The sequence below is a fragment of the Polyodon spathula genome, chromosome 6 (assembly GCF_017654505.1).
Source record: "Polyodon spathula isolate WHYD16114869_AA chromosome 6, ASM1765450v1, whole genome shotgun sequence".
NCBI classification, from domain to species: domain Eukaryota; kingdom Metazoa; phylum Chordata; class Actinopteri; order Acipenseriformes; family Polyodontidae; genus Polyodon; species Polyodon spathula.
Window position 1 is genome coordinate 72446354 of NC_054539.1, and position 24405 is coordinate 72470758.

Below are 24405 nucleotides of genomic sequence, written 5' to 3' on the forward strand. Positions count from 1 at the left end.
AGGATTTCAAGAACAAATAAGTCAGTTCAGCCCACCTATGCTCACTCACCTTTATGAAGTGTGGTTTGATAGCACTCAAGAGAGGAAAAACAAAATAAACCTTAACCAGGTTAGTAGGGGAAATGAAACCTCTGGGAATCAGTGGCTAGACAGACTGCCATCCCTCCAGATGGCTAGCTAAAGGTGTTATTATGGTTCTTCAGAGTGTGCAACTGAACGCCAACTGTATGACTCTGGCTAGGAGTGCAGGCCCGGAGATGCAATCTGCAGGGGCTTGCTGGATGGCCGCAGAATTTACATAGAGAGAGATGCGATCTGCTGTGGCCTACTGGATGCCTGCAGAATTTACAGAGAGATGCAATTTGCAGAGGTCTGCTGGAAACCTGTAAATTTCAGAGAGATGCAATCTGCAGGGGCCTCCTGGACGCCTGCAGGATTCAGAGATTTAAATTAGACAGAGCAGTTGGAATATTAGTAGTACCGAAAGTCATTTGTTTAAGAGAATTATCAGGGACAGGCAGGTGTTATTATCCGTGCACACATCAAATGCGTTTATAAATCAACCCCTGAATTTACACAATATATAAAATTTTACTTTACAGTGATGCTAAATATATACCGTAAAAACCTTGCAAGAAATAAATGTAATCATGGTTTATGGAAGTGTTTTACGCATTGGCAACTGTGAAATAGATGACAATGTGCCCATAAGTCCAGCAAGGTAGTTAATCCAGCAGTATTTAAACACTGAAGTTGCTCACTAAAGTAAAGTAATTCACAAAATAGGTGATTCATTTTGTAATATTTAGTAGCAGTAGTATTTGCAATGGCTGCAGTATTTGAATGACTCTCATGTCCTGTTACAGCTGGAGGATTCAGAACAGGGGATTGCATATTCGAAGATGTCTGTGCCCACGACGGCAAAGGGAGGATGTATGGCATCTAGCTCCCCGAGAAGGCTGATTTGAGGTGACGTCGTTGTGGGAGTGACTTGAAATTGATGCTTTTGCCTGGACTGCAGAGAGACAAAAAAACTACTTTTTTTACTGAGTTGATGAGCCAAATGAAATGTTCCCCATATATGGAGAATAGACTGGCTCCCAATGTCAGGAGCTCCTGATCCAGGACTGAGGGCAAGGCATGCAAGCCACACCAATATGGATTTTTATCAAGAAGAGAATTCATGATTCATTTTCATGAGAGTCAGTGTGAAAATACAGCCAAACTAGTGGTTTTCTAATAAGATCATGTAAAAATAGCCAGTGATGCAAAGATGTTTAATAAATGAGGTGGCAGAGTGGAGGGAAAATGGGCAACTCAAATGTCCTATCCAAGCTGTTCTATACTTACTAGTCCTCTGCCTAGTAGTAGGGTAATGTACTGTATGCACCATCAATTACATAAATGGAAATACATATAATTATTCATCTCAGTGCACTTTTTCTCTTTCCTAATTTAGTCCATACAATATTTTTGGAATCTAGGTAGATGTCTGCCTTGTAAGGAAAGTAGTCCTGATACATTGTCTGGCCAGCTGTCTTAGGGATAGCCTTCTCAATCTAAGTTCCCTCATGCCACTCATTAAAAGACGTTATAGAAACGGTATCTGTCCGAACCTCCAAAGCAGCACTTAGTGCAGTCTGGTAGTATTTCCCGTCGATGCGGTTTCCGGTGTTGTGGAAGTTCCAGGGTCGGGTGTAGCCTGGCCCCACACTGGGTATAACATCAAGCTGTTGCTATCGCAAAAACCTTTGATGGATTTCCAGTTGCGATGAGATGACCCAGAGGAAAACCCATTTGTGGCAAAGTATGGGTACAGTCCATCAAATTCAAATCCTGCTGTTAATATTTCATTCTTCTGCATCTCCACTACCAGAAGACCAATGAAAATACCATCATATGCAGTGTTCCTGATGCTGTGATGTCCAGATTCCTTTAAGAGTCGAGTCCACATTTCTGGACTGGTTAGGTAGGAATCATAGACATAGAAGAGAGGGAGGTGTTTTTCACTGCTGGTTTTGTACCTATAGAAAGTAGGGTGGTCCCCATACCTGAAAAGTTAACAAATAACTTTGAAAAATGTTTTTTAAGGAAGCTTAAAAAGCATTCCTATCAATTATTCATTTACACCACAGATAAATGTATTAGCTCATATCTCTAACTTTAGATTCAGACTAAACTTTGGGCTTCTATGTGAAATAACTACTTGTACCAAATTATGATGCAGTGCTTCATCAAATGCAAAGAGAAGAGCTCATGTATGTCACCATACATACCTCTTTACAAACAAAGTTAATGCAACAAAAAACAGCAGTATGTTAAAGAACATAGAACTCAAAATAAAAACCAGATTCTGTCGAGTCAACGTCTTGGTTAGAACAATCGACAGCCACCACCCCCCCCCCACCAACTTTTACCTGAAAGTAAACTTTTTAATAACCTTGTGCAAATAATGTGGCTCAAGTGAAGAAAATGCCTACAAGTGGTTGCTCTGTGCATTAATGACTCAGACAATTGCTTATATCATCAGTGATGAAGGTTCAGGTGACAAAGACATGGATTTCTGAGGTTTCGGATAAGATAACGCTTTCCTGTTACGCTACAATAAAAAATATTTTTAGACACTGCAAGAGCTTGTAACTCAGGCATTTTTTTTTTTTGTATTGAACCCTTTAATGCTATAGTGCTACTTTGGATGTTAATTTATTATTTTGTGTTGTTTTTTTCACACTGCACACTGCAATTTTTTGCATATAGAGATTATGTAAAGCCCTTTATTTTAGTGGACCTAAAATGTTATGTGTGTATATATTTTTGAAAATATAGTGACTTTTGTTCTTTTCACTTACATATGTAGTTTTTCATGATGTGCTTTTGTACTGTGCACTGTAGCTTTAAAGTTTAATGCTTGTTTTGTGAAAATATTTGAAATGACAAAACAGTGGACATACTGCAGCAGTTTTGAATTGTATTTCACCAGTCATTAAACATGTTTACTGAACATCTTGATTCTTTATCATCACTGTGTGCTGTGCTCTACCTTTGAATTTTAAGCATGCCTAATTGTAAGCGTAATCTATCTCCCTAATGTTAAAAATACTCCCTCTGCAATCATTCCTGTAATTTCCCCTGCCCAACTCAAAGCCCCCCGCCCACACTTTTGCCTCAACAATAACTTTATGCCCCCTGGCCATTGACTCGGCAGAATCTGGGTAAATACAAAAGCTAAATAATAATACGTAAGAATGCTGAATGAAATCATTTAAAAAATCAACGTGTGCGTCTTTCATACAGGAAATATGAGGCCAGTGTAGTGAAGGCAAGATTTAATGGAATTATTTTGTCCTTTATATCTGGAAAACTTATATGTAGTACAAATACTAAACTACAAAGGGGATTCCAACTGTAACATCTTTCAACATATTTTAAAATAGCAAACCATGCAATAAATCATGAAAAGGCATAACAACACTGCTCTTGCATGATTTTTTCTTTTTTTTATGACTATGACTAATGCAGTTCAGGTCTATAGAATTTGTTCAGAGCCAGAGCTGATCAACTCATGAAACAAAGCGTGAAGGCTTGAAACATAACTTATACGAGCCACTGAGAGCCAATTAGCTAAAAATAAAAAAAATAAAAAACAAACAGAACTCACTTGTCTACAATAAACTTAACGCTGTTGAGATCATCCAGACCTTTGTATGGCTCAATGTGGAAGGTGACCTGCCAAACAGAAAATTATTCAGTTAGCAGGCTTGTTTCGAGGGTAATTGCATTCACTGAAAATCATCCTACAAAAGAAGCCTTTGTTAATTTCCAGTTGTGTAAGGTTTTTCCCATCTGAACATGAAATCTCATGAGTGATTTATTGGTTTATTATTCAATTAGAATTGTTACAAAAAGCAAAAATTCTTCCTAAATCCACTTGTCCATTTTTTGTTAAGTATATGGAAAACTACAAAGCTGTAGCATTCAATATATTAACATAAAATTATTCAGGTTTCAGTCGACTTTGTGAAGCAACATGTATTAATTTTATGGGGTGATGCAACACATTTGGCCACAGCTGCAGGGTAAATGGCAACTTGGTGTGAATTACAGAAGTCTCATCTAGGATTGATTCCATGGCATTGAATTCAACATGTGTCCTGTGGTTTCTCTCTGTGCTTCTTGCAGTCTTTAGAGAAATTTGGAATATTGGTGCACACATTTAGTGCTGGTCTAAGTTGTGTTCGACCTTCACATTACATTAAGGTTCATATCCCTTTTACTATGGGTGTGCAGATAATCAGGTTTTCCTAGAGTAAGTCTCTTTAGTGCGTTTTATGTTGTTAGGTATTAATTAAACAGAATGACCAGAATGACCTATTAAAAACATATTAATTACACATTTGCCCAACTGTCAACAAATCTTTTGTGTACCAATCGATATCCACCAGAGTGTGATTTAATACTGAACCACTTGTATTTCATCTGTAATTATTTGTCTTACATTTCTTTTATCCATTCCATATAAAATAATTTAGATTTCACTTGCTGATTTTCACTCTACTTGGTTTCCATAGAGACACATCTATCTCCCAATGCACAACATCTTTGCTGTGAAATCTATGTCCTGAGCAAGATTCAACCTCTGATTAAACTTGACAAACAAATCATCCTCAATATAGCTTTAAGTAGATAAATCTGAATTCCAAAGGCATGGAAAACAATTCTGCTATGGATGCTGGTTTTTTGTCATCTATTTCATCCATCTGCTATTTTATTTTGGTGTTTCGTTTGCTATTTAAGAAACAAATGCTGAGATTGCGATTTAGTTTTAATCAGGAATTCACTTTAGTGATTTGCAGTTAGAACTTTGGCATACTAATAAAGAAGCACTGAAACCTTCATTGTAATTATTTACACCAATTACATTTTAACGGCCTGAGTGTCCGACAGTGAAATGTTATAATAATAATAATGTTATAATAATATAGTGTTACAAAATATATAGATTTTCTAACCCACTTCTGTGTGACATGTTTGTTGGAATACAAAGGTGGCCTTTCTAAAGACATACCTTCACTTGATATTTATGTGTAATATCCATTATAGCTGGTACCAGGTCATCTGTGGGCTTGCCATTGTCTTCTTTCATGCCAGGTGGGTACCAGGACAGGGACAACACACCTACATAAGTCCAGCAGAATTAGGAGACATCCTAAACAAATATTAATAAAGGGTAAGGAACTTAAAATTCCATTTAATTTTGTTTTGCCCCTTTTAACGTGGTGATGGTTCATCCCAAGTGTCTCTTATTGCAGTTACTCAAATATTGTGTTTAATTAGGTTTGTTATACACTCTATGTTGAAGTGCTTTGACATGAGTTTTGGAACAGCTCATGAACTGTAGTTGCTAGATTCTCATTCACCACTGACACACTGTGTATAAACCCAGGCGGGATCAGCACAGGACCGGACCTGGACTCGCTACTACAGGACGCTAACCCGCAACCCGGTCTTCTTACTCGTGACCCAACCTGACTCCCTTTAATAAGGCCTGCAATCCAACTCGAACCTGCAATGTTTGTCCATTACCTACTGTCTGCATCGACTGACTCTCACATTAACACACTGATATCTCTACCATTCTCCACAGATTGCTAGTTATGTACTATTTCTATTTACTTTGCTATAAAATATACCTTTCATGCACAAAACAAGGGAGCTACACATGTGCTTTCGCAGAGATGATGTTCCAGTTTTATGGCTGCTACACACAAAAACATGACAGGTTTTACAAGCAACGAATCCAATCACATGTTCATTATTTTCATTTGCTATGATTCCAAAAGAATTCCACACTTCGAATTTACCTCTCAAACTGTTATCCACTACATCATATAAACCTGCACTATCTTTTGTTTCACCTTGTCCACAGACATTTTTAATATCACCAAGCAGGCATAATAAAAAGACTTTGTGACTTATCAAACAAGCGGCGAGAACAGTGCTTAGTCAGCTGATTCCACTCTAATCACCTCCTACTTTGGTGCAGGAAATGCATTTACCTTCTTACACGTTATTTAGGAAAGGGTTACAGACGAGTACGCTGAAAAGGCACACAAAACAGTTTTGCTGATTCAAATTCGTACCTGCTCCTGACCTGAAAAATTACATTTTCTGACCTGCAACCACAAAGCGCGAAACTGTTCACATTCCGTCCCGCTTTGCGGGTCACCACGGGCACCCAACCCTGTGCAGGAGTAGGTTCAATAGCCAATGCCACCTGGTGAATCAAGTTTCCTTTTGTGTTGTTGTCACTACGCAATACCTGCAACCAATAGCCGTTAACTAGATACCACTGGCTGTTGTAACTATACAGACACTTTGCTGATCTAGCCTGCATTATGTACATCGATGGTGAAGACAATTTAACAAGTAGATGGGAGATTTGTAGATTTGTCAACAAAAATAATGAAAACCCTAAGGGCGTAGTCTAAAAGAGAATGTCATGTCAGAATGAAAGTAAAATGGATATGTGTGACAGAGATCGAATGAGGCTTGGTGTTAGATCTCCCTCCCGAACTGAGAGGACACAAGATAAAGGGAGCAGAATACCCTGGACTAAAATACATGACACTTTATTCCCGTGGATAGGTGGAAGTCGGCTGGCTAGAAAAGGGACTGAGCCACGGTACCCAAACTCAATGACCCTAACGGGAAATGGCATGGCACCAGCAGATTGAAGAAACGGATGCGCTCGTTAACCAAGGGGTCATGAGCGAGGGTATAAAATAGGGGAGTAGCAAAGTAATCTGCTCCTTTGTAAATGGTTAGAAAAACAACCTAAAATGAGTCCCTGCATTTAAAAGAAACAATGAGTGTTCTGTTAGTCTGTCTTGTAAACGCTTTTTTGTTTGTTTCGTCTGTTTTCAAGATTACTAGCACGATCCGGAGCTGCAGCCGCAGGCCAACATTAAACCTGGACACTTCACTTTCCACTTGGAACTGTCTTGCACCACAAGTACTTAATTCATGCACCATAAGAACTGTGTCTGTGTCTTTGAGTGAGTGATAAAACTAGACTTTTGGTTGCGGGTCAAACCTGTGGGATTATAAACTGAAGTGCTACACGCCGCTGTATCACTTCCATCATTTATTATTTACAGGTAATCGCCATGGACATTGTACACTATTTCAATAAACACCCTTGCACCTGTTCGTAATTGTCTGTGTGATTTGTACTTGAACTGCACTCACCTATATCTATTCACCTCTTTGCCACAATATGTGATAAAGATTAATGTCCAGAGGTTAAAACAATGTGGCAGTTAAATGATTCATCTGTACTGGACACCACCTGTAATGAAGCTTTATTAGAGAATCATAGAGCTCTGTGGTTCTATACCAACTGTCAAGACACTATACTAAATATCTATGGACAAACTGCAGGCAAATAACTCCCTATTACATGAACAATTTGCCCACAGTGGAAAACTGAGCCCACTATGTCATTAAAGACAGTTAGAATGCAGCTGTGTACCAACTAATCATGATACCAACACATGTATGGGTGTATATAACCATACAAGTATGAAGTCATTATCTCAAATGGTTACTGAGATATCAGACTTTGACATGTGGCAGCGGCAGCTGTAAAATAACTGCCCTGAAAGGGATCATAAGAAACAGAATCACATAATACAGTTAGGGTTTATCATCCTGGAACCAAGAAGTCACATGACCGCAATATGACAATAATTTTAGGCTACAGGCCAAATTGATGGGTGCTGTTTTTGAACTGAAAATAATAAGATGCAAGCTGAAATGGTTTGGGCAGATTTGCAATACAAGCTCCCCTCAGATTATATTAAATGTTTTATTAAATTCAGTATCTGAGTAATTGCGATAAGAACTATTCAGAATGATTTAAACATCATGTAAGGTTAAGGACAACAGGAAATAAAGTAATTGAAACCTGTTTACACTTTAACCCAATATATTAGCATCCATTGTCCATTTTAAGTTTTGCACCGATATTTATTCTATTTTACATTGGACCAGTACTTACCAGTCCAGAAAATAACAAGAATATATCCAACATTTCCCTGGCTGGTCTTTTGGTTGTCACCTCAGACAAAGAAAATGATATTTAAAACTCTGCTGTTGTTAGAAATTAAAGACTTACAAAGTAACATCAAAGGTGTCTGTAATGTTAGAACAGTCTGCTGCAGTTATCGCTGATTGACTAAGTCCATCTTTTTTGTAAAAGCACAAAGTCTCTCTCAATATTCATCTCTGCAGGGATGAGAGGTTTGCTCTGAAAGGTGAATCTGTCTGAAATGTTATATTATTACCTAATGTCTGCTCTGGCTGCAGAGACATAATACACTGAATAGCTGCACATCAGTGTATGAATTCAGGCCTTTGGATGTTGTAAAAGTGTTGAAGAATGCTTCATAGAGAAACCAGAATGCTTGCTTGATTTGCTTAAACAAGCCAGCAATTGTCTCATGGATTTCACAAAGGTCATTCAAGTCCATGGAGTAAGAACAGCTTGAATGCTTTAACTGTGGCAAATGTCTTTAGACACTGTCTGTGGGAAAGCCCTAGAGCAATGTGGCACTCTACTTACTCTACTACACTGTACAGTCTCATTCACAATACTTTCAAACTATTCATTAACAGTGTGAAAGGTTCATTTAAAGTCATGCATCTCACAGTTTGAAACAAGTTATTAAACAGAACTGACGAGTTTGCAGCATACATACTGTATTCATCCCTTCTCATATGGGCGTTTGTTTTTATGAAAGCTGTAAATAACTTGGAAATGGCTTGATCGATTGACTTGAAAATATGTTTACATAATGATGGAGAAACATGTACAACTGGAGATTGTCATAACAAAGTGTGAAAAACTAAAACTGCTAGCTTAGATACAAGAGGATAATAACATGGTCTTTGTTCAACCAGTACCCTGAATAACTTAATTGAAACAATGTAACTTTCTTTCAGGTGCTAGCTAATCATATATGTATTATGTATTAAATGTCACCCACATTGTTTATGTGAGTTTAAAAGTGTTTCAGGGTGCAGGAAAGTGGAACAGTAATAGCTGGAAACACACTGACAAAAGACCATTTAAAATTGTGGCCACTTTTTTTCAAAATTGGCTGTGTTTCTGTGCATCTGATGAGTGAAAAGGGAAGGTAAACCCCATGCATGTACCACCACTGCACCACCACACACTCCTGTATCTGGCAAGTTTTGGAAATGTTACATCACGTTGCACAGCCCCGTATATGAATGAATAAATAAATAAATACATAAATAAATAAATACATAAAGAATTGTAGGTTCAGTTGGAAGCCTGTACTTGTATATCAACACCATTTCTGCTGGCATCAAGGTCATCAGTCTTTTTTTAAGGTGTTTATGTGTTTATTGCTCATAAAAAATACATATGATGCAATATGATACAGGCTGCTATGGCATCTGAAGAGGGCAGAGAACAAGTTAATACTAAACCCTGGTAATGATGCCTGTTCAGTGATTTACATATAAACAGGCACGTTTTTACTATTTGATAATCAGGCACTAGAGGGCGCAGTAGTGCTTTCCTAACCGCTTGACAAAGATTGACACAATCAGTATACAGCACTTAACTGAAAGAAGCCACAGGAGAGAGACAGGTAATAAAGGATAGTGAGGAGAGCAGCAATTACATACCTTAGCATGCCAAGCCCTGGGGTCATTCGAAATCCAGGCTCCAGATAGATTATTGATGCATGTTTAACAATTCAGAACTACAGATTAATCTGCACATTATCTGAAATATGAACTGGCACATATCGCAATACATAAAGAAAAACATAGTACTGTGCAAATAATACCAGTTTCTAAGACTAGGATTTTTTGTTTTAGAAATGAAGACACATACAATTAAAAGAAAATGAGTTCTGAAATCATTATTTAATCTGGCACAACCTACCACAGTATTTGTGATTGGTGACAGGCGAACGAGCTTGGTTCTTGAAGTGTTAAACCTTCCGAATTTCCACATTTCCAATACTGTAGGTTCAGTGCTTATGAAGGTAGAAAGTGTGTACAGCTTTTCTGCTTTAAATCCTAAAGCTGGTGAAGTGGATACCAACAGTTACTACTGTACTCTACTGTATACCACTGGCACAGTTTACCAGGGTTTGATCGTTGGCCGTTACCATCTACAGTATATTCTGTAAACTGCTAACATATATTCTCAGCAGTTCATTCAATTTATCCTGTCCATCCCTAGAGCAAGCTGTACACCCAGGAGCACAGAAATGTTTTTTTTCTTTTTTTTATTCAGCAGGGGTCAAGCAACGATGCACCAATCACTAAGCATTATAGATGATAAAAAGTATACTCTTGAGTTTGCTGAAATCATTTATATTTGATTTATGCTTGATTGCATTGTATATTATCATACTGTAGGTGGATAATTTCCTCTGAATGTAATTTTATATAAAAAAGGGTGATTATTGTGAAGAAACTAGAGCAATCCAATGTAAATTCCGCTCTGTGGTACTTTAATTAGAATCGTTTGCTGTGTTGCATAATTGGATCTTATGATCTGTAAAAAGTACGACAGCATGGTTCACAAGTGGCAAACCAGAAACGAGTTATTGCAGTGTCTTTCAAATTGACTTTTAACATTTTTCTATGGTTTAATAAAACATACTGTATAAAAACAGATTAAACAGTACTATTATGTTATCGTGATGAGATGGTGTGCATATATGTTTCAGTGACACCAATTGTACGGTGTCTGAGAAGTGCAGTTACACAAAGACATGCAAAGAAGTAACCAATATACACAAAGACGTAGCTGCAACCTGGGAGCTGAAACATGATGATAACATCTAAAAACAACTGCAGCTGCATCAAAAAAGGGGCAGATGCTTTATTTGGAAAGCGTCTGCCAAAAGATAAGGGTTTTTTGAGGGGTAAAGCAAGGTTTTGGTGAATGTCAGCATTTCTTGACAATTTTTTTGAGACAGCTGCAGTTTTTGTTTTTTTACATGTCAAGTTGCTTTATTTAATATTTGGCTGCCAACACAAGCCTTGTAGCAACAAAAGCAGTCAATGTGAGCTTCGCCCAAGAAAAACTGAAGGGGCAGCAACAATATCTCTCCAGTAGATGGCCCCGTTACACCACTTCTGTTGGGTTTGTGGGGATTGCATGTGCTTGGTTTTGTTGGGACATGCAGTACAGGGTACACAATGCAGCAGCCACCTGTGCTGAAGAAGGCAAAGCCACTTTTGCTTGGTCTGCTTTTGTAACGTTGCCTTGGGAAACTGCAGGGGTAAAGGGTTTAGCTGCAAGCTCAGCAGCCTGCAGTTTAAAAATCTATTGTTATTAAAACTATTGAGAGATGTTATAAAAACTGTAAACTTCATCCAAGTAACTTTAGGTTCTATACAACAAAAGATAAACTATTTTTTTCTGCCAATGCATTAATGAGTTTTAAATGATTAAACAGCAAAACACTGAATAATGTAACATATTCTTTAAAAAATAAGAAAGTAATATGTTTGTTTTTTTCTTAAGTATATTTTCTTCATCAGAATGAAAAAGTGAATTGTCACTTCAGTGTGTAGTTAATTAACCCAGTACAATTTCTTAAAGGGGCAGATTCGGTTTGCTGGACCATTTAGTGAGTGACTTCCATCAAACAGCTCTGAGCAACGCAGATGATCTAACTATATACTGCTTTAAATATGAACCTATTGTAAATTAGCATCACTTTCTTTACATTAGCAGTGCTGAGTGGCAGATGACAGGATGTTTTTTAAACTATTACACATCCCAATAGGGGTTCTTTTGACGTGCTGAAATAATGGTTGTATATCATAAGAACATAAGCAAGGTTACAAACAAGAGGAGGCCATTCGGCCCATCTTGCTTGTTTGGTTGTTAGCAGCTTATTGATCCCAGAATCTCATCAAGCAGCTTCTTGAAGGATCCCAGGGTGTCAGCTTCAACAACATTACTGGGAAGTTGGTTCCAGAATCTCACAATTCTCTGTGTAAAAAAGTGCCTCCTATTTTCTGTTCTGATACCTGTGAAAGAATTATTCTCAAACACAAGCAGACCCACGGGTGGAAGAAAGGTTCCTGGAATTCTGTGATGAGAAACTTTATTATAGGGTGTGGAGCTGTATTATGCAAATAAGTTGAACCACCTGGCATGTCATATGATCAATTGTAAACTGGATAGGCATTTTAGAGGTGCCAAAATACACAATAACCTAAACAATGAATGCAGATGGAGCAAGCTGTATTAACCTGGACAGCGTGCACGTTGCATGACTATGGCTATCTATGGGTGCAGGTTCATGGTTCTGCAAAGACAGTAAAGTTACAGGTATTTACCCCTTCACAGGAGTGACCCAATTACAAAACTTACTGTAAGTGCCTTAAGGGTTAACTTAGCTGTTGCTTTCTTGCTAGTAAAAGTCATATATCAAAATGTTTAAATACTTATCACAGTGAAAATCCTTCCCTCAGAAGTAATTGTTTTATCAGCAGAGATTAGAGTTTAGTTCACAAATTTAGCTTTGTAGACATACTTTGAAATATAGCCTGTAGGCAATAGTTACTCTGTGTTACAGTACTGTAGTATACAGTAGGCCCACAGGTTCCATCCTACTGTTACCAAAAGAATCAGAAAGCTAATAACGCTCCATTTCAAGTCCCTAAGCAAAAAGACCATAACTACAATCCATCAATTCACAAATGATAAAGCTATGTTAGAGACTTCATTTTAATAGTGTTTCCTGAATACAGCATATACCGTATTACTTCGAATTAACGCCTAACTCAGATATCAGCTTTTTATAATAGACGCCGCTCTCAATAAAGAAACGTAAATGTTTTTTTTTGTTTGTTTGTTTTTTCTACCCCTGCTCAAAAAATAAAGTAGGAAATGCGCAACTCTGGTTATGTAAATGTGACGCCCACTAAGAGACTGCAGCCTCAATCCACCATGTAATACAAACTAAGGTACACACCTTAGTAAGCACATGTTATCTTATATATAGCATAGTCCCGACAGACAACCCAAGATGAACTACTTAAAGCACAGATGTCCTTCACGTCAATTGAAAGCTTAAACTCAGAGGAACTTAGACTACAGCATTGCCGGTCACTCTACTACGCGCTATCCGAAAGCTGGCCGAAGATATCTTCTTGTAGCGAGTTGAGTTGTTTTGTTTTTTATTCAATTGGAATTTTACTCAGTCCTGTACAAATACATACAAAGGAAACGTGATATTTTTTGAGAATATTTACTTTCGGTTTCTCTTACAGAGAAATTACAAACAAGCATGTACATTACAGTAATAAATAAATAAATAAATAACCGAGTAGGATATATTTTATTTTTTAACAGAAATCAAACCGATATTCAGAGGTAATATCTTTCGTTATGAAAAACGACTGCATCACACTCAACTACCGTTCTCCTCTTCCTGTCCCGCTCCATAGCAACCAATACACACTCCTGATTCGCTGGTACAGTGCTCACCGACCTCTCAACTCCCACCTAATAGGGTCTCATTAACCGTCAGTAAATGTACTGCATTCAAGCCCCCAAAACACACAGGAGTGTAGTGCTGCAGAGCGGAGACTCTCACTGCTCCGCTTCTGAAATCTCTTAAGTCATGAAATAAAATATTACGGGACGCAGTAATTTTGATCAATTTAAAATAAACACCGCGGTGCCAAGTTGAAGTAATACGGTCTGTGTGCTTTTCCACTACCGGTAACTATAGTAGTGTTGCTTTAGTATGCTTTTCCACATTTTGTAGCAGAATGTTTCACAGATGCCCATACAAGCCAGGTTGTTCTTTTAGTCATGCTTGCATGTTTCCCTGTATTCTATTGTCTGGGTTTTTATGTTGATATAAAACATTTCTTTTCATCACCTATTCTACTGTTCTAAGAAAGATTAAACACAAGAGCACTTTCATGAATGTGGTAATATCACTGCCTAAACTGGAGAGGGCAGTATAACTACATGCTGGGAATCTGGTCTGCTGCTAATACATTTCCTAGACACAAAAATGTACTTTGCTGTAAAATAAGCTGGACTCAAGCACAGAATATGTCTGTAAAAGATGCATTTTTCTCCTTTTAGTGGAGGTCTTCACAGACATATTTAGCTGTAATTGATAAGTAATAGGTATTTAATAATTTTAATTTACTGACAAATCCCCCAGTTTGCAATTGATAGGTAACACATGGTTTCATAATTGAATGTTAAATTACATGTAAACATTTTTGGTAAATAAATCCTTTAAAATAAATAAATATATAAATAAAACACCTAGCCATCGCCCTGTGCACAGTATTCTGGTTCTCTTTTGTGAATACATGGCTAGATTTTACTATGGTCCCTGCATTGTGTAACTCCATATTTAGTCTACATGAGGCAATGATCACACAGCCTTACAGTATGTTACATCATTAAAAATAAGGCTGCGTGATCATTGTCCCAAATGACCAGCCTGAAACCTCAGAGCAACAATCTTGCCTCCTAGGGTTAGCTAATGCATATCCCTGAATTCGTACACGAAGTACAGAAATTTCTAGACATGTCTGTTGGATTCAAAATGGAGACCCTGTAATAAACAGTACTTCTCATTGGTTTAGCTTATTTACTCTACACTGGTAACATTTCAGCAAAATGGTACTTTGATTTGACATCAAAATATATTTATTATATTGTCTTACAATGCGAGCAACATTTTTTTTTTTTTTATATTAGTTTATGTCTATTGTTCTGAAGCTTAACCTGTTCTTCTGTCACTTATTTCAATATAAAAATAAATTATGTTATAAGAAAATTACAGCTCTTAAGCCTTGTTTCCATCTGTCACAAAAGCGATTTGAAAACAGTCCGGTTAGTTTCCATTGGCAACAGAGATATATCAACACAGTTTGAACTGGGACTCTGACTGTAGGAGTTGCAATACGGACTGAGAGAATTTATTTTGGCTAAGTCACTTTTAAGGAGAAAGTGAAATACTGTAACAAGCACCAGTGATGACAAGATCCCCCCCCCAAAAAAATACATTGCAGATTGTGTACATAGTTTTAGTCTTACCCAAACAGAACAACATATTTTATGATGTATTTGTTTGTCATAACTATTGTCTCTTACTAAATTTCTGTGACTTGGGGTGATGTGGGTTCATATCAGGGAGACGAGTGTCATGTGACATTGCTGTTAAAATCATGGAGTAGGACACCCGAGTGACGCATCCAGTAAAGGCGACTCTGAGTGGAGTGCAGGATGTGCCTTATAGCCTGGAGATCGCAGGTTCGAATCCAGGCTATGTCATTGCCAACCATGGCCAGGGGTTCCTAGGGGGCAGCGCACAATTGGCCGAGCGCCACTCGGATAGGGAGGGATTAAGTCAGCAGGGCAATCCATGGTTCACCACGCCCTGTGACTGATAGGGCGCCTGTGTGTCTGCAGTGGAGCCATTCAGATTTGTGTTGTCCTCCAGCACTATAGGTCTGGTGGCTTCGCAGTGTAAAAAGTGATGGATTGGCAGGAGCACATTTGGGAGGAAGCGTGTTTCAGCCTCCGTTTGAGCCACCGGGGGGTTGCAGTAGTGAACTGGAATAAAAATAATAATTAGGTATTCCAAATTGGGGAGAAAACCGGCGTCAAAACCATTTACCACTAAATTAAAAAAAATAAATAAATCTGGGGGCAGATTCCATTCTTTCCTGCTGGCGGAAATCGTGGCGGTTCGATTATAGCCACAGATCAAGTTGGGACTGAATTTAGTTTAGTTTAGTTTATTCACTTTGTGCCCACAGAGCCAGCACAAGTAGATCGCAATAGCGCACAACTAATATAATGGTGTTACAGTGTATTCATCCATATATTTTGATCCCACAAACAGAGCTTTATTACCTTTATGTCTGTGATTTTCAGGGGATTTCAAACACTTTTGATAAGTTATGACCAATTTAGAAGGGTTCAACTGGGCTGTTTCTTTTACATTATATAAAATTCTATGATACAGACAACAGAAATACACTGGTATCACACGGCTTGTACTGCATTGAAATTTCTTCATAATACAGCACTCATTCACACAACAGTTTTCTCTTTATCACAATACAATAGCATTTTTAACAGAAGTTGTTATACCACCCTGTCTTGTATTCATTCATTCATTGTTAGTAATAAAAAGGCAAAATAACTTGAAATGTAAACCTGAATTATAAATAGTTTGATCAATGAATTTAGAAATGTATGAGCAATAAATGTACTGCGTCTACTTCTTTCATTATCAACTGTTACTGTTCAGACAAAAAATACAAAATACATTAAAATGCTGATTTCATGCTGAAATATCAGCAGTAACTAGCAGAGAAATAATTTTCAAAACTAGACTCATTTATATTCTGATGCCATTTTAGTAAGAATTGATATTACCCCAGCCTTGTAGTAACCAAAATACATTACGAGCGTGCAAACTTGCTGCATGAGTGATTTGTGCAGTGTGATCATTAGCAATGACATTAGCAATGTTAGCGTTCTCAGAATTGGAATCCACACATGCTTTGCTATTTTAAATAAGTCTAGTAACAGCATACAGATTATGTTGATAGTAGTTTCGACTGATTGCACACATTTTCACAACTTAATTACAATTTCACAATAAATTTTCCCCTCCACTTTTTAAAAGCTAACATGTTGTAATTTGGAGTCTTGGAATTGCAACGTGACTTAACAGTCTCTCCGGTGAAAGGATTTCCCATTGTCACACCTCAAGTCCATTTGTAGTTTTCACTTACATGAGCTGAATATTGTACTCTGGGGGGACAGGATGTATCTTGTGTCGTACGCTGTTGACAGCTTAGGAGGTACCACAGTACACATCCCTGCAGGTTACAAGATCACACAGGACAACCTGGAGCTACTCATTCAGCAAATGCTCTGGTTGTAAGTGTTATTCTAAGGAGCTTTGCTGTTACATTTGCCATTTTGGGATGAGCTGGAAAGCTAAGGTCCTGACTTTTGTGAACTTTTGACATTTTAAGCAGCAAAGAAAGCAAGGCTTCTATTCTAGTTTTGTGGTCAGGCCCCATGGGAATGGAGCCAGAAAACAAGAATGCATGCTCAAAAGTGGTATAAAATAAAATGTTGAATTGAGTACATGCATGTTCTGTATGACTAGCTATTGTTTCTGCATAAAGAAATATTGACCATGCTTCCATCTGTTCTAGAAACTCTATTGCTAGATTACTCACTGGATTTCTAAAGTGAGGTTGGGAAGCATATGAGTGTTGCATTGTTCACTAGGAATTTATAGGTGAAGCAGTGTCTACCTCACTCCAGAAAATCTGCATTGAGGAATATTTGTTTTTTGCTGGAGTAGTAACAAATACCATGCCAAACAACAGACAGAACAATAGAGAATACATTTGAAATCGGGAAAAATACTAGGAACACCTAGAGGAAGCATGTTCTCTTAAAACTGAACCAATTAGTAAAACACAGTATGCATGGGCCTGTTCTGTCTTCAAGGTTCACAGATTTATTTTGCTTGTTTATTTCTAATCTGCCCTTGTTCAATCTCAGTGCTGTTCCAAACCTGCTTGCGGCTGTGCTTTTCCCACAGCAAATCTTCCATATCCACTTGGCCACTTCGCTTGTCTTCTTCCATAACCACCCTGTCATTCTTGCACACTTTCCTCCTCTCCTTGCTACCTTAACACACAGTGACATGAGCTTAAACTGTGCTCTGTGGAGTTTCAATCCAGTCGCATCTTGCACAAGAGCTGTGAAAAGGCTAGTTTCTTACATTGGAATGAGACATGTTATCTGTGCAATTGTTCTGAAAGCTGTTTCATAAAAACCTCTACAGTCATCTAAAGCTATAGGTAGATTATGGTAAAAATGAAACAGACATTCAATAACATTGTTTCTTTGACACTAATACATTTCTTGAACAGGCTTTTAAGAGCATTTACTAATGTACACACACTGGGCTTTTCAAATTAAAATAGTAGTAATTATCTTCAAGGAAGTGTTAGTTATCAATCAATCTTTGTTTTTAGATAGCCTCTTTCACAAAAATTTGTTTCAAAGCGCTGAACAAGAAAATAAAATAAAAACATATTTAAGAATACAGAAATGAAAATATTTAACAAACAAGTAATAAATACATAAATAAGTAAATAATTATAAAGCAGTAAAAACAAGTGATAAAATCAAAATGTAATTTACAGACTTGTGTCAAATACAATTTATAGGACTGTGAACGCTCTGTCATAAAAGTAAGTTTTTGGTAAGTTTTCAGTCTTAAAGACAGCAACAGAAGGAGCCTCCCTCACAAATAGTGGCAAGTTATGTCACAGTTTAGGGACTTTGTAAGCTGTATACTTGCTAAAAAAAAAAAAAAAAGTATTGCAGAAAGATTAATATAAGTGTCATAGTCACTAAAATTATACACCTACAGATATATAGATATGCATAAAATGGAATACATGAAAGGTGTCGTAAATCACAACAGCAATGGCCTGCTGTAATCTTGTACCCACATGTTTCTAAATTCAGCACTTGCGACAGGTCTATCTTGAGCTTGCTCGTTAAATTATTTGAGCATCCACATGTGGTGCTGTTAACAGGCTGGCTGCTGGTGACGTCAGACCAGGAAGGAATGACAACAGCACTGTGAGCAAATGCTCTGTTGTGCCGGTTTATTGTAAATAATAATTGAACAAAATAAAAGGTTTAACAAAACAGAACAAACACTGAACCAACAAAACAAAATGAACACTCAACCAAAAAGTTCCGAGCTGGTGCTTCCAGCAAGAGTAGCAATTGTTATCTTTTAGTTTATCTCCTCTTCCTCTCTCTCCCGTACCTATTCGTTGTACACCCAAACCCTCAGTGAGTGATTTGTGCATGTATATATACAGCTGTGCTGGGATTCAATTACTAATTAATGATTCACTTTAACACAAGAAGGACCAGAGATATATTCATACCTAGAAGCCCCGCAGCAGTCTTTCTGACGGCTGCATTCAAAACACTGTAAATAGTATAACTAAAGGAGAAACAGTCGGATGCAATTAGTTTTTTTGAACAGACATCAGTTTACAACATACTAACTGACATAAAACTGAAACGATAGCAACACATTTTTTTTAACTTTAACAGCAATTGGTTTATTATTAGCAACTGAACGTAGATAAATAAACTTAGAAAAAAAAACATTTTAGAGAAGCACACAGCACAAGAATTTATCAAAAAAAAATCTAATTTATTTATCTTTTTTTTTGACAAAAGGGTATTCCTTTATCTGAGTCTAAGGCTGTTCACAATCAACACAGATAATGCGCTTCTCCATGCCGCCTTTCTGCACAGGGTACAGTTTCCGAAGTTTTATTTTTATTGCACTTGCCAACCTGGCATTTCTGTCTCTTGCAGCTCTCAACAGGGTTGCCAGCTTCAGCTGTGGGTACACGCCTGGCAGTCTCCCTCTGTTCCAAATGCTTCTTGAGAAGTTCCTGTGCTAACTAAAATATATTCTCTTCTTGGTAAATTCTTCTCTGTGCATTCTTTGTAAAGAAAGTACCCAGGAGTTGATGGCTGCTAGGTCCAATACATTGCAAAACACCTGAACAGACCACCGTCGGGAGCCAGCTTTCACAGAATACTTCCATGCCATCTGCTCCAAAACATTAACTCCATATTTTGTTGCGCAGTAAAACTCCACTGTCTCTGGTATTTATTTTCACTAGTCCCAGACTAGATGCTAATCAACTAAGCGCAGCTGGCAAGCAGGTGCTAGCCTTTAAAAGGCTGATTGAAAACAATAGACTGTCAGTGATTCACTCAGAGAGAGTAGAGACTGATCTGATTACAGCTAAACACATTGCGGACTGGTAAATAAAAATAATAAAGTAGAATACCGTTCTGTATAATCACAATACATTTGTTTTCTGTGTGGCCATCAATGTGACTGCTCCCAGGGCGTTTAGTTATAATGTAATATATCTGCACTCCCGCTTTTCAAACACGCAGCCCCATATGTTTTACACGACTGGAGAAAATTTAAAAAAATTTAAAGAACTGCCAAAATGACCCCCCGCAGGGCTTCTAGTGTTAATCCCAGCCCGTTAACTAATTGTGCACTTCCAGTGCTGCCATACAAATACCCATTTCAATGTTACACCACATTGGACGGCTAACATGATTCCGAAGCTATCGCCGAGGGCCAGCACTACAACTGGAATAGCACTGCACTACTGTCACAGCTTTAACCTGTATCATCCACCACGAACACCACTGCACGTACCCAGGACTGGTGACCGCGTGTGTGTAATTGTGGGGTGGATACGTTGTTAGGTTATTATTATTATTGTTTGGGTTTGTAAACCCATTATTGTTTATTGTTGTTGTTATCGGTCACCAGACCTGGATACAAAAACCAACACACTAAAAACCTTCTCCAAACCGGATTAAACCTCTCTGTCTGTTTCATTACAGCACTGCATCACCCCTGCACCTGCATCCACTCAGCCAATGATGCACAGACATTTTTTTGTTTGTCCAAATTGATTGCTCCAAGTTGTGCCCTTTGCTCAGTGGATTATTGGCTTTTGCAGGTGCAGATTGCGCACACAGGAGAAAGGGTTTTTGTTTTTTGTGGACCTTAAGACTGTGGCAGTCTTTGTTAAAGAATCTGAGTGTCTGTCTTGAACATGTCTTAGTGACTTTGTGCTTTAAAAAAAAAAAAAAAATGTTTGGAGTGGGGTTTGCATAAATATTTATCAGTTACAAAATTACAAATAAACAATTATGGCACACAAACGTACAGTCCCGTATGCGTTACATGACTGGAGAAAATGACATTTTTAAACTAAAAACCGCCAAAACGACCGCGGCGGGGCTTCTACTCTTAACTCCCGTTACTCAAAACAAAAAAAATAATCCTGTCACACACTCCTACTTCCTCCCTTCACTATTCCTCACTTAACTAACTCCCCTCCCCTATTCTAACCCCTGGCAAAATTACAAATAAACAATTAGGAAATGTAATGTAAGAGCTTTTAATTAAAGTGTCAAAGAATGCTACTTCGTATCTTATTAACATCATCACACAGCAACAACAAACACAGTGCCATTTAAGCCTGGGAATAAAATACTCAGAAAGCAGGATTTCAAATACAGTTGATGTACTTCATCAGGTCCTGATGTCTTCATCAGTGCAGAGGATGACTCGAGTATTGTACGCACACTTGAAAAAATCTTTTGTCTTTTTTTTTCTCTCTCTCTCACTGATAGATCTCTTTGGTTTGACGACAAATCGTGAATCATGCTGTGCCTGTTATAGTTTATTTTGTGCTTTTGAGACGGAATGATTCTTTCCACTAGCCACCTTTTTGTTCTTCTTTAAGTCCTCTGATGTATTTTCACAAAGGAGATGAAATAGTAGGGAGCAGCTTGGCAATGTAACAAAAACAAATAAAATAAAATGTCTTTCTCATTTTTCTCATAGAGATCCTGAGGTAATACTTCAAAAATGAATAGACACAGACAGATACATAAAGTTGAACTGCTGATAGCTTGTTTGCAATTCCCAATAGCCAAGCAGAAAGCTGAGATTAAGATATATTTCTGCAAGGAACGGCAATTCTGAATGCAGTTTTCACTTTAGAGCACCCTCTCTGACTAATGTCAAAAAGCCTTTTGAAAGTATGTCTTGTATTCTCAGGACACTGGAGGCTCAGTAGATGGTGTGGTTAAAGGAGAAAGTTACAGCTCTTCAAAGACTTTCACTCACAGTACAGTATATGGACATTTTTGATGAAAAGTAAAATAAGTTAGTTTCCTTATACTAGCCAGTAAATTGCTGCCAATATAACCATATGACTAAAATGTAACTAGCAATTAAGCTGGAAGCAGGTACTATAATAACACAACAAACTGGCTGAGGGGAAATAAAGATTATACTGTAAATTGATAACAGAAATAACTTATTTTGCTGTGTCTTTTACGTGTTTCGCTCAATGGCGGTACATTATACAGTTTGTAGTTCCTCCTTACTACTGTGGGGCTGACAGCCTTCTTTGGGACTGCATCGAAATCCAATCCCCCTACACAAATAAAACAATGACATTTTATTGGCAGCAGATCTTTGGGAATCAGAAGACGTTATGGGGTTCTATTTGCACTCGTTTCTGGTGAATGGAAACAAAATAGACAACTTTTGGTATTTCAGAGTGTTATGGCTCACATATCAACATTTTAAAGATAAATAACATCAATACCCAGTGCAAATGTTTATCCTGGTTTTAATAGAACAGCAGTATGTAAATGAGTCCAAAATAAGTAAATGAAATTCTTCAGATTATGATATATATATATATATATCTCATACACACACACACACACACACACACACAGTGCCGTGAAAAAGTATTTGCCCCCTGTCTGATTTTCTGCATTTTTGCATATTTTTGACACAATGTTATCAGATAGCATGTTCCATTTCCAGACCATGCCCGTCAGGTAGCATGGAGCCCCAGCCACCTTTCAGAGACTGATGGACCAGATCCTAGCGCCCCATCAGCAGTATGCTGCCGTACACATTGATGCCGTGGTGACTTTTAGCTCTACCTGGAGAGAGCATATTATTAGACTTTCGGCCGCCCTAAAGTCTTTAAGGGAGGTGGGGCTGATGGCTAATCTGGGCAAGTGTAATTTCAGCAAACAAGAAACCCAATATATTATACTTTCATAGTGGACCGCCATCACAAAGCACTTTACAGAGGTAGGCTATGAACTGTTCATTATATGCAGAGTCACTTACAATAGTACATTGAATTAACATCTCATCTGCAGGATAAAGCACTGAGTTAGTGGCAGAGGTGAGATTTGAACCGTTGACCTTCTGGTTACAAGCTCTCAAATTTAACAACTGGACCACACTGCCAACCTGACAACTGTGTCCAGCGTGGTGGGCCGGTGTTGGCTGACTCAATTACTGGCCTCTGGCCCCAGCAATTGTACAAATTGATGGTGACCATCTCAGCGACTCACCTCTTCAATTGTACGTTCACCAGGGCAGAGCCACCGGGTCACCTGGTCCACCAACTGCTGGGCCATTACTCGAGGTCGGAATACTTCGGTGCATTGGTACTCCCGGAACCGCCAGCGGCGCATCTCCTCCATGATGTCCAGTCGCTGGAGTATGGCTTTCTTCACCAGGTCGTAATCCATGGCTTGTTCATGGGTTAAAGCGTATTAGGCTGCCTGGTCTTCCCCGATCAGATTGGGTCCCAGCTAGGTAGCCCACTACTCTGCTGCTGGGCTGCTGTCGCCTGTCTTTCAGAGAATGTTAAATAGGCCTCGGGATCGTCCTCCAGAGACATCTTATCCACTTTGGGTTGTACCACTTTTTATCCCGTACTTAATAAAAAAATAAAGTGTGATGAAACAGTGCGTTATGGGAACATAACGTTCCGTGCAGGCTGGCTAAAAGTTGCTGTAAACCTAGCCATTGATAATGTTTATTGTACAATGATTGTTGCATGGCAACCAAGTCCTTTACTGTATGATTTATTAACACGTTTTATTTTTGTACTTATATTGCAATTTAATTATGGTGTTGTCCCAGTGCATGTTGTTAGCCCTATTGTTGCTGCTCCCCGTCCAAGTTCCCTTTGCAATTGAGTCCCTATACTCACAGCAGGGTTGTTAAGCATTTCTAATTGCACAGTCCCTGTTCTTTTACTACTTGGTGAAAGATTCCCCTGCCTAAAATCAAGCAGACTAAACTGGTTACACCACAGGAACCTTTTAATGGCTAATGTTTACCTGTCCTCTTTTTGAACATAAGAAACCTGGGGATTAATATAATTGTTATACTAAAAAATAAAAATAAAAAAGTGCAGTTTTCTACATCTTCAGGTCTAAAATGGGTTAAGTGCTACAAGGATAATAAAGCACAGTTGTAACCAACCAATTGGAGATCATGACCTCACCTTGTTTTCGCAGCTTTATAACACATTGAAGCATCATCCAACTGCAGTTTGCCACATTTTATAATGGGTTTCCATTTCTATGCCACCTCAGTTCAACCTAAAAAAAAAAAAAAAGTATTCCATTACCATCTGTGCTAAGAGCTATAAATTGTCTACCTTACTCAAAACAAATAAAGTTTCTTTCTCCCAAGTTTATGACCTCTGTGAAAACTAGAAGTTAATTTGAGGGGGGAATTGTTCCTACTTTTTGAAGGTTGCCGTTTCCCTGTGAATTTGAAAATGAAGAAAAAGAAGTGAATAAGAAGTGAATTCCACTGCCGTGAATTTGAAATAAAGTGAAGATCACTGTTTGTG

The 24405-nt window shown here is 38.0% G+C and overlaps 1 pseudogene; it reads right to left on the bottom strand.

Annotated features, from left to right (window-relative positions):
• Nucleotides 1-1424: 1424 nt before the first annotated feature.
• On the bottom strand, nt 1425-23287 carry LOC121317744 (annotated as a pseudogene).
• Between the last annotated feature and the right edge of the window lie 1118 nt (nt 23288-24405).